Here is an 8,921-nt window from a genome sequence, read left to right on the forward strand (position 1 = left end):
GCTCAGGCAACAGTGGACTTACCTAACACTTAACAACCACAGCTAACGCGGGGCGCCCGGGCGGCTGAGTCGGTTAAGGCGGTTAACTCTTGATTTCGGCTCCGGCCGTCATCTCATGGTTGGGTTCCTGAGACTGAGCCCCCCGTTGGGCTCTGTGCTCTGTGCTAACCTCGAGGAACCTGCTAGGAAGTCTCTCTCTGCCTCTCCCTGCTCATGCTTGCACTCACGCTCTCTCTTTCAAAACAAATAAAAGCTTCTTAAAAAACATTTATTTATTTATTTGGGGCGGGGGGCAGAAAGAGAGGGAGAGAAAGAGACAGAGAATCCCAAGCAGGCTCTATACTATCAGTGCGGAGCCCGCCTCGGGGCTTGAACTCTTGAACCATGAGATCATGACCTGAGCCAAAGCCAAGAGTCCGAAGCTTAACTTTAGACTCAGCCACCCAGGCGCCCCACAAAATAAATAACCTTAGAAAGACAACTATAACAACTAACGTGGCCACTGGTCTTTTCCAAGTGCTTTGAGGAACTCACCTTACTTTCATAATCACCGGAAGAATGACAATTACCCTCATTATAGGCCCAAGGAGGTTATACCACTTGTCCCAGTAAGTGGTAAACGTAGGATTTGAGCCCAGGCCATCCGACTCCAAAGTGAACCTGCCTTAACACTACCGTGTGCTGCCTTCAGCCAGCTTGGTGCGCACAGTAATAGGTACTAGTCAGTCCCCCTCCCCCAAGCCCTCTCTTCAAGGAGCCAGGGCTCCCGCAGAAAGTTCTCTGGCAGCAGTGGAGGAGCTCTCTGTTAATTAGGTGTTTCATTTCACTGCCAGCCTTTTGTTTTTCCCCTGGAGATCTGGCAGTATTTCCAATAAAGGGTGTTTCAAGGAAAGAAGTAGAAAAAGACAGTGAGTGCCTCCCAGGTTGGGGACTGCAAAGTTTCTTGGGGGCGGGGGAAACAATTAGGCCATTGTCTGCATTGTTAGGACTTCCTGGGAAGGTAGCTGTGGGCCTTACACCCCAGCTTTATCTTTACAGTGACCACATTTCAACTCCCCTTTCTTCCCCTTCCCTTCGGTCAGTACACGGCCCGCTCCTTATTCCCCCGCCCCGCAACTCCCCACCAAAAGATTAAAGTTTTGGTTTTGGACTTAGAATAAGGATAAGGCAAGGGTCTGCTCGTGTCTAAAAAGAACTGAGTATTTTTCAAAGCCTGCTGCTGAGGCACGGACAGTTTCCTTGTGGCGAGCACTCTGGGATCTCCTCGAGCCAGAGACCTGTGTCTCTGAGAAAGGCCTTGGCGTTCAACTCCGGATTGATCAGCGCTACTTTCGTGAGAGACCCGGAAAACCAAGACGTTCTCTCTCCCAGCGTTCCTTGCGCCTAGTTTTCACCAGCCAGACAAAAACCACCTAGACTTTCTCCAGATGCTAGGAAGGAATTGGGGTTATGGAACACGGCCTGCATGGTTGCAAACTTCCTCATTTCTGCAACGGGCTCTAAGGGCATAGAGTCGGAGCTTCCTTATTCTACTGCTACGTTCGTGTTCCCTTTTGCCTCCTCCAGCAGCTCTTTACCTGACTGCGTGGCCCTGACCGTCACTCCTGGGAGGTCTAAACCTGTCGCAGATCTGAATATACTGGGTTTCTGTGATCTTCCGCCAACTTTTACCACTGGTCACATTAGTTCATGTGGCGAGCACACCAACCTGCCTGCTGTGAGTCTTGAGTGCCAGTTCAAGACCCGTTGTTGTGTCCCCTGGTAGAAATATTCCTTCCCTGGGAATTAAGACCTCTAAGCCAGCAGAGCCCAAATCTGCAGGAATGGGAGTAAAATTTTTGCCCATGGGTCATTAGCATTAACGGTAAAAGGGGCACCTTCTCCTCTTGGGTTTTTACACCCAAGTAGTTCGGCTATGGGAAAACGGCATCCGGCGTGAATTGGTAGTTCTGAACGAATTACTTGTGGCATAGCAGCTTGCCCTGGCAAATATTGCCATCTAGCAGCTACCGTAACTGAGTCTTTACTATGTCATTCCCCCATTCTATCTGTGAGACTGCCTGCTGCTGCCATCAAGTTCGTGATGAGACTCACGGTCATGAGCCCGTTGTCCTTCTTCTTTAGAAAATGAGCTTCGTGGTCAGAAGCAATGCTGTGTGGGATTCCACGATGGAGAATAAGGCATTTTTAGGTCTACGGGTGGCGATGTTGTCAGAAACATTGTGGGCGGGGAGATCAGATCCATGTACATATTGCTGTCAGTTTCAGTGAGGATAGATCGCTACCCACTACCTGATCAGACCAGGCGGCTGAATACTGTCCCTGCAAGCGAAGCCATGCCTAATGCTCAGCTATGTTCTCTGCAGTTGGTGGGTTGGACGCTCATGCATGGGTTCTATGGCATAGACTTCTTCGACCAAAGTCAGTCTGGCTGTAGCACTGCTAACCTCCATCCCTGAAACCATGACCACCTTGGTCATGAGGCCAGGGAACAAACATCAAAGTGGTTGGGAAGAGAAACTGCCTAACACAGAAGGGAGATCGCGACCACTTGATTATTGAGTGTTCCTTTGCTGTGGACAGCATATTTTGTGTGTGTGAACATCGACACAGACACAAACGGCCTCAGGCTCTGTGCCCATTCGGAGAGCTCCGCCCCAGACCTCCTCGCCACCCGTTCTCTTATCTTGTTCTTTCCAAGACCCTATCCATCTAGCCATTGCGAGCACCCTACGTCTTCCCAGTAAGCTCCCAATAACATAGGGTAAGCTCTGAACGCAGTGGGAGGGGGATCTATTTTGGCTATTCAGATGCTGCTTAGTTTAAGACCTAATTAATGGAGAACCAGGAGGTAAAGAAAAATAAGGATTGATGCTTTTCCTTCTCCCAGCTGAGCTTCCCATCCTAGCGCTTGAGTTTTCAGAAAGGGCAGAAGGCCAAGCACATGGAAAGCTCCAGGCAGCCCAGCAGGAGGAGAGGTGAGTCATTTACTTCTTGAGGAATTAGGTTCAGTAATGTCCCATTAATCCGGTTTCATCAGGAAATGAGCTGTGTCACCTAAGCAAATTTTCCAATAACTGAACCTCCCCCTTTCATGTGCCAAAACTTGATTTAATCATTCTGGATGGAAGTCTTTCTAAAACCAATTACATGCTTCCCTGACTATTTCAGTGGAGGATCCTGCCCATATGCTAACCTTTCCTTGAGGACATGGGGACCACTTATTTATAAGGTTCTAATTTAAGAAAAAATAAGGAGCTATTTGCCCCAATAATGAATTTCCCCATCCTTGCTGTGAGTTTTGAGTTAATCTGCCTACCATAATCATTTTATTTGTTTCCAGCCTCACTTTCTCATGCTCTTTGGTGGCTGTGTGACAAGCCAGACAAGAATGGGTTTTGGAGTCAGATCCAAATATGAATTCTAGCCCTGCCACTTATGGTCTCTGGGCCCCAGGGCTTTCATATGCAATACAAGTACAAGCTGCTTGTTTCTCGTGTGTCTAAAAATTTCTACCATTCGGTATCATGGTGAGGGCCAAGTACATATTAAGAGGGAAGACCCAATGGTGTGACAGCACCTAATACATTGCAGCTGGTTAATAATAAACATTACCTCCCAGTGAGTGGGTTTGCTTCTTACACTGCAATTTCCTTACCATTCCAACTTGCTATGTCTAGTCTGCAAAGGGTCACCTGTTTAGGTCTTTAAGCCATTCAAATGCCACAGTCAAGCTCGATCTTTAATGCCCTCTTCAAGCTTCAAGATTGAAGAATCACAGATGCGTCCCTGCTCAACTCTTAGAGAAAGAGGAGAAGGTATTTTCTTACTGAACTATTGCTAAGCTCTCAGAGGTGCAGAGAACCATGGAAACTTCCCATACCACCCTCTCCCTTTATTCCCTGCCCCCACCCACCTGATTCCTTTCCTTGAGAAGCACTCTGCCCTTCATGCAACTGGTAAGGCATGAATAGCAAGTGGGAAATCAGTAGTGAGGGGTAGGCTACTTGCATTTCTTTTTAAAATTTGAGTCCCTGGAGCTAAGACCAGAGCCACATATTGACAGGGGAGGGCACGCCTCTGATAGCAGCCTTCCTCTAGGCTCCTAGAATGCGGATTCATCTTCTTGTGCAACGAAGACCTTTCCAGAGAGAAGGGGAGGGAAGGGGAGGGAAAGGGAGGGAAGGGGAGGGAAGCAGAAAGAAGGGAAACGAAGAGAAGGGAAGGCAAGGGAAGGGGAATTCTTGCTATCCACTAAGCACTCAGTATGTGTCAGGCTGTATATATGTTATTTCATTTATTGCTGACCAGAATCCTGTGGGGGTAGATGCTATTATCAGCCCTTTCCTGCAGACGAGGTGAACAGTTTGAGAGGTGGAGGAAAGTTTTCACATTGGTACAGCGGATATTGAAGAATCTCATTTGGTAGGTGATAGAATGTAGGGTAGATGTCTACATTGAGATACCCTCTCTCAGGACCCTTATCTTGCCTCATCACACAGAAGGCTAGAAGAAAGAAAGAAATATGGAAACCCTGATGTCAGGTATTTAAAAACTTCTGGGATGGAATCACAAGCTTGGTATCCCAGAGGGCAAGAATGACACTTGTCATCACCTTTTTTTATGTATGCAGCACTTTAGAATTCTCCAAGGTTTGCCCCCCTGTCGCACCCTCCCCATCCTTTCTTCTACAATAGCTCCATTGCGTCTGTCACAGGAGCTCTCTGGCTTCACCTTCGTCTTTTAAATGGGCAGAACAATCATGAGAAAGTTTTAGGAGATCAAATAAGACATTAGCTCTGGTGCCTCTGTGGTATTGCCCTTTTAGCACCTGGTGCTTAGTAAAATGGTTATTCAACAATTATTTGTGCAATTATGTGTTTACCAATGGTTTCTCCCATAGAGCTCTCGCATCTCTTGTGCACCATTGCATCTCCAGCTTCCGCATCACAGGGATTTCCTCAGTAGTATGAGACGTGAATCTGAGGCTCAGGGTTGCTGCTAGAAGGTGGGTGGAGAGTAGAAACGATCCACTTAAAACAATAAGAGATGAGGGAAATAAATGGTGTGAACGGAACTAAATGATACCAGTGATGATCCATGACCACAAGTTGCAAAGCTGGTGCCAGGGCAGGCTGCCCACGCCTGCTCTGGTGGGTGGGGCTGGCAGGTTTGGATGCAGACTCGACAGTCTCTAGCTTGGCTGGGCAGTGCAGGGGGGTGTGGAGAGCACCGTGCTCAGAGTCTGGAAGTCACGTGAATAATTCCCTCAAGCTTTGTCTCATCTGCAGATTTTACTGGAATGCTTTCTGTTTTCGTCCACGTGACTAGCCACGTTGTGAAATCTTGTTTTGAAGATTACTGGTGGTCAGAGGGCTCTGTCCTTGGCTTTTCCCATCTAAGAAACAGTGTGGGCAAGGCTAATCAGACAGCGATGGCCGCCAAGCAGAGAACATGCCCACTGGAAGATTTTGAGGAGGCTAGGTTGATGGTCTAGCTAGATTTTGCCAAGGAATCTGGCAAACTCTCTGATGATGTGTTTGTACGACATCCACGGAATGTTCTTGATCTGGTCATGTAGTTTGTCAACTCCAGTAAGAAATGAGGCTAGTTTGGTGTGATTGCCTTTGATCAGTCTCTCTCTTCTTTTTCATGTCACAGATAGGGACTTGATGTTCTTCTCTTTAATTATTCGGAGGATGGTTTTCAGAGAATTTAGTCACTAACATACTGGACATCTGATCAGAGGCAGGCACTAGGTTGCTCCCGATATCGAATTTGACCCTCCTGGCGATCCTCTCTGGTGGGCACTAGACTTGCTCCCATTTTAGCGATGAGAAAATAGAAGCTGAGAAAGATTTTGAAATATGAGAAGGTCACGCATGCATCGTCTAGCATTTGATATTTCTGTGGGAGCCACAGACACCAAAGCCCGTCATCCTGGAAGAGTGAGGGAAAGGAAACTAATATTTAGAAGCAACCATGCTCTGGGCACCTGCTGAGTGCTTGACAAGCCTTGTCTCGTGTGAGATTCATAGCACGTGTAGGAGGGGGTGCTGCTCATGTCTCCTTTTGAGAGGGGCCACCGAAACGCGCCTGTTGCCATGGAGTTAGTAAGTGGGGGCAAGCTTGGAGTTCTGGTCATGTGCCCCAAACTTGTCCTCCTAGTCACTGTGCGGAGCCATCACCATGTAGATGGTGCAGGTCAGGCTCGGCCATCCATCTGAGGACTAGGGAGGCTGGAGAACCCGGGAGGGTGTGGCCGTCCCCGGAGCCCCGGGTGTCACAAGCCGTCAGTGTCTGCAAGCTTCCTCCTATTGTCCCCCTGCCCTTTCGGAGCTTCCAATTTTGTGTTCCTTCCCAGCTAAAAATAAGGTTTTGTTTGCACACAGGGCAAAGGCCCTGGGACCCTCCTGAGAAAATCTGCAGAGGAAACAGGACACAGAGTGGACCACAGCGGCAGGAACGTCAGCTGAGCTCCAAGAGGCTGGAAGCACGGAGCGGGAAATGGCACTTCCCCTGCGTTTTTATGTTTAGCTGGGGTTTAATTAATAACCGGCAAACAAGTCTATAATTAACTCGGTTTCCCTTTTGGCCAGCCAAGGGAATAATAATAAAGCTGCTTTTTAAGTCCTCCGTGTTGCTGGAAGGATGGGCGGGAGATCAGGCTGCGAGCAACGCTTGCCCAATAATGAGGGCCCTGCATAGTGTTCATCGCCCCCTCTCCCCTGCAAATCGTATTATCTATACCAGATGTGGCATTAAAAGAAGAATTACTGTACTTCGGGGCTCAAATTATATGTGCCTGATTTATTGCCCTGACTCAGTTGTAATGCTACCTTGCAGAACGCTGATAAATGATAGCTTATTATTTTGCAGAGCGCCTGAGTTGATGAAGATATCAAGGGCAGCAAGGGGCGAACTCTTTCCAGGCTGGGATCATTTGGCTGGCCATTTTGCACTCCTTCGGGACATTTAAAATCTCCTCGCCCCCACCCTACCAAACACATACCCTTTTGGTTATTTTTATTTTTAATCTCTGAAGTGTCATGCCCAAGACCTTGTCTTGGCTTCCAAGATGCCCAGGCATCTTGGACATCAAAGATGAGGCACCAGTTTTTAAGTGTGCCATTCACGACCAACTTCTGACTTCTCTTTCCAGCCTCCCGTTATTCCCCTTCCTACATGCTCTGTTCCAAAGTCCTGTGTGACCTAGCCCGTGCCAGCCTCATTTCCTGTCCGTCTGCCAGAGTGCCTTTCCTCTAGCCCCTTGAACACCCAACACCTTTCTGCCCCAGGACCTTTGTACATGCTGCTCTCTCTGCCTAGAGCTTTCTCCCCTCCTCCTCCTCCTCCCCTTCTTCTTCTTCTTCTTCTTTGTAAATATATTTATCAATTTTGAGAGAGAGAGCAGGGGAGAGGCAGCGACAGAATCCCAAGTAGTTTTCCTGCTGTCAGTACATACCTGACTCTGGGCTCGAACTCATGAACTGTGAGATCATGACCTGAGCTGAAATCAAGAGTTGGACGCTTAACCAACCCATCCACCCAAGTGCCCTGCGCTTTCTCTCTTCCATCCTTCGTTGGGTTAACCCACTTTTTTTTTTTTTTTGGTCTCATCAGGAACATCATATTCCCGACCACGATATTTATTAGATAACCCCTTCTATTCAGTCTCACGGTGCCGTGTACTTTTTGCTGCTAGCACTTCCTATAATGTATACTCATTTATTTATTTGTGTGGTTATTTGCCTAATTCCTCTGCCATGAGCACCATCAGGCCAGGGGTTCCTGTTTGTTCGAACAACCTGTTTGTTCACCACTATAATTCCAGAGCACGACACGGAGCTAGGCAGGGACCCCAAACATTTTTCACTGAACGAGTGAATGACTCGGTGAATGACCAAGCCGCCTGCCCTGTTCCTCACACTGTTCATCCTCCTCCTCTCGCTTCTGTCTGCTTTTGAAAGCATCTCTTTTTCACCCGTTCCTGGGCATGTGACCTCGGGCAGGTTGCTTGACCTCCCAGTGGCTCAGTTTTCTCCCTATGTGAAATGAGGGTAACGTTACCCATTAGACCGGCCTCACCTCGTCGTTGTGCAGATTACAAGAATAAGCGTGTTAAGGCACTCGGAAGTGTTCCTGGCTCAGGGTAAGTACCAAATAAAATGCTTAGTAGAAAATATTTAGCGTGCAGCCTAATGTTTACGGCTACGCATTTTTTCTAACTTGCCTTCAATTTGGGCTTTTGCTCTGGCTCTGCTTCCTCCAGCCACACCCTTTGGCTTTGACTCTGCCTTTCTCAGCACGCAAGGCTTCAAAGCGGGGCACAGGTTAACCAAAAGGATGGTCCGGGTGGACAGGGATGAGCCAATGGCCACTGCGGTGACAGTCTTCAGATGCAACTTGGGCAAACGTGTCTCTACCAGCAATTAGGGGGATCTCAGAGAGTGACTCCCTGGAGCCCGGTCGCGCAGTGCGGCCCAGCAGTCTTTGCTGAGCACCTGCTGAGTTACGGCCCTGCGGGGGGGCAGGGAAGACAGGGAGGGGGGCTCGGCATTGGAGAGGGCCTGGTTCTGCTGTCTTTTAGCTCAGAGTCCCACAGAGGCGCCAGCAGGAAGTCAGGAAATGGCAATCAAGGGGGGCTGAGTGCTTCAGGAGCACCGAGGAGGGGCAGGTGGCCCAGGTGTGGGGAAGCCGTTGAAAGGAGTGGATGCCTGAACTGGTTCTGAGAAAGTGGAGATGGCTTCGCCAGGTGCCGAACTGGGGACAGAGGGTTCCAGGCGGAGGGACCGGCAGGAAGATGGCCCCGAGGGGCGGGGGAGCAAGGCGTTCGGCTCCCAGGAGGGCTCAGTGTATTTGGAGCAGAGTACAGACGGGTGCGGAGGAAAACGGGGCCTAGGCCTCGGGACCTCACATGT

The 8,921-nt window shown here is 48.9% G+C and overlaps 1 long non-coding RNA gene across 1 annotated transcript; it reads left to right on the top strand.

Moving 5' to 3' along the window:
- The first annotated feature begins 2,698 nt into the window (after positions 1 to 2,698).
- Positions 2,699 to 7,350, top strand: LOC123599983. Its single transcript, XR_006713399.1, has 3 exons — positions 2,699 to 2,764; positions 2,891 to 2,978; positions 6,393 to 7,350. It is a non-coding gene; the product is annotated as an uncharacterized LOC123599983 (long non-coding RNA).
- The last annotated feature ends 1,571 nt before the right edge of the window (positions 7,351 to 8,921 follow it).

Source organism: Leopardus geoffroyi, chromosome C1 (assembly GCF_018350155.1).
Source record: "Leopardus geoffroyi isolate Oge1 chromosome C1, O.geoffroyi_Oge1_pat1.0, whole genome shotgun sequence".
NCBI classification, from domain to species: Eukaryota; Metazoa; Chordata; class Mammalia; order Carnivora; family Felidae; genus Leopardus; species Leopardus geoffroyi.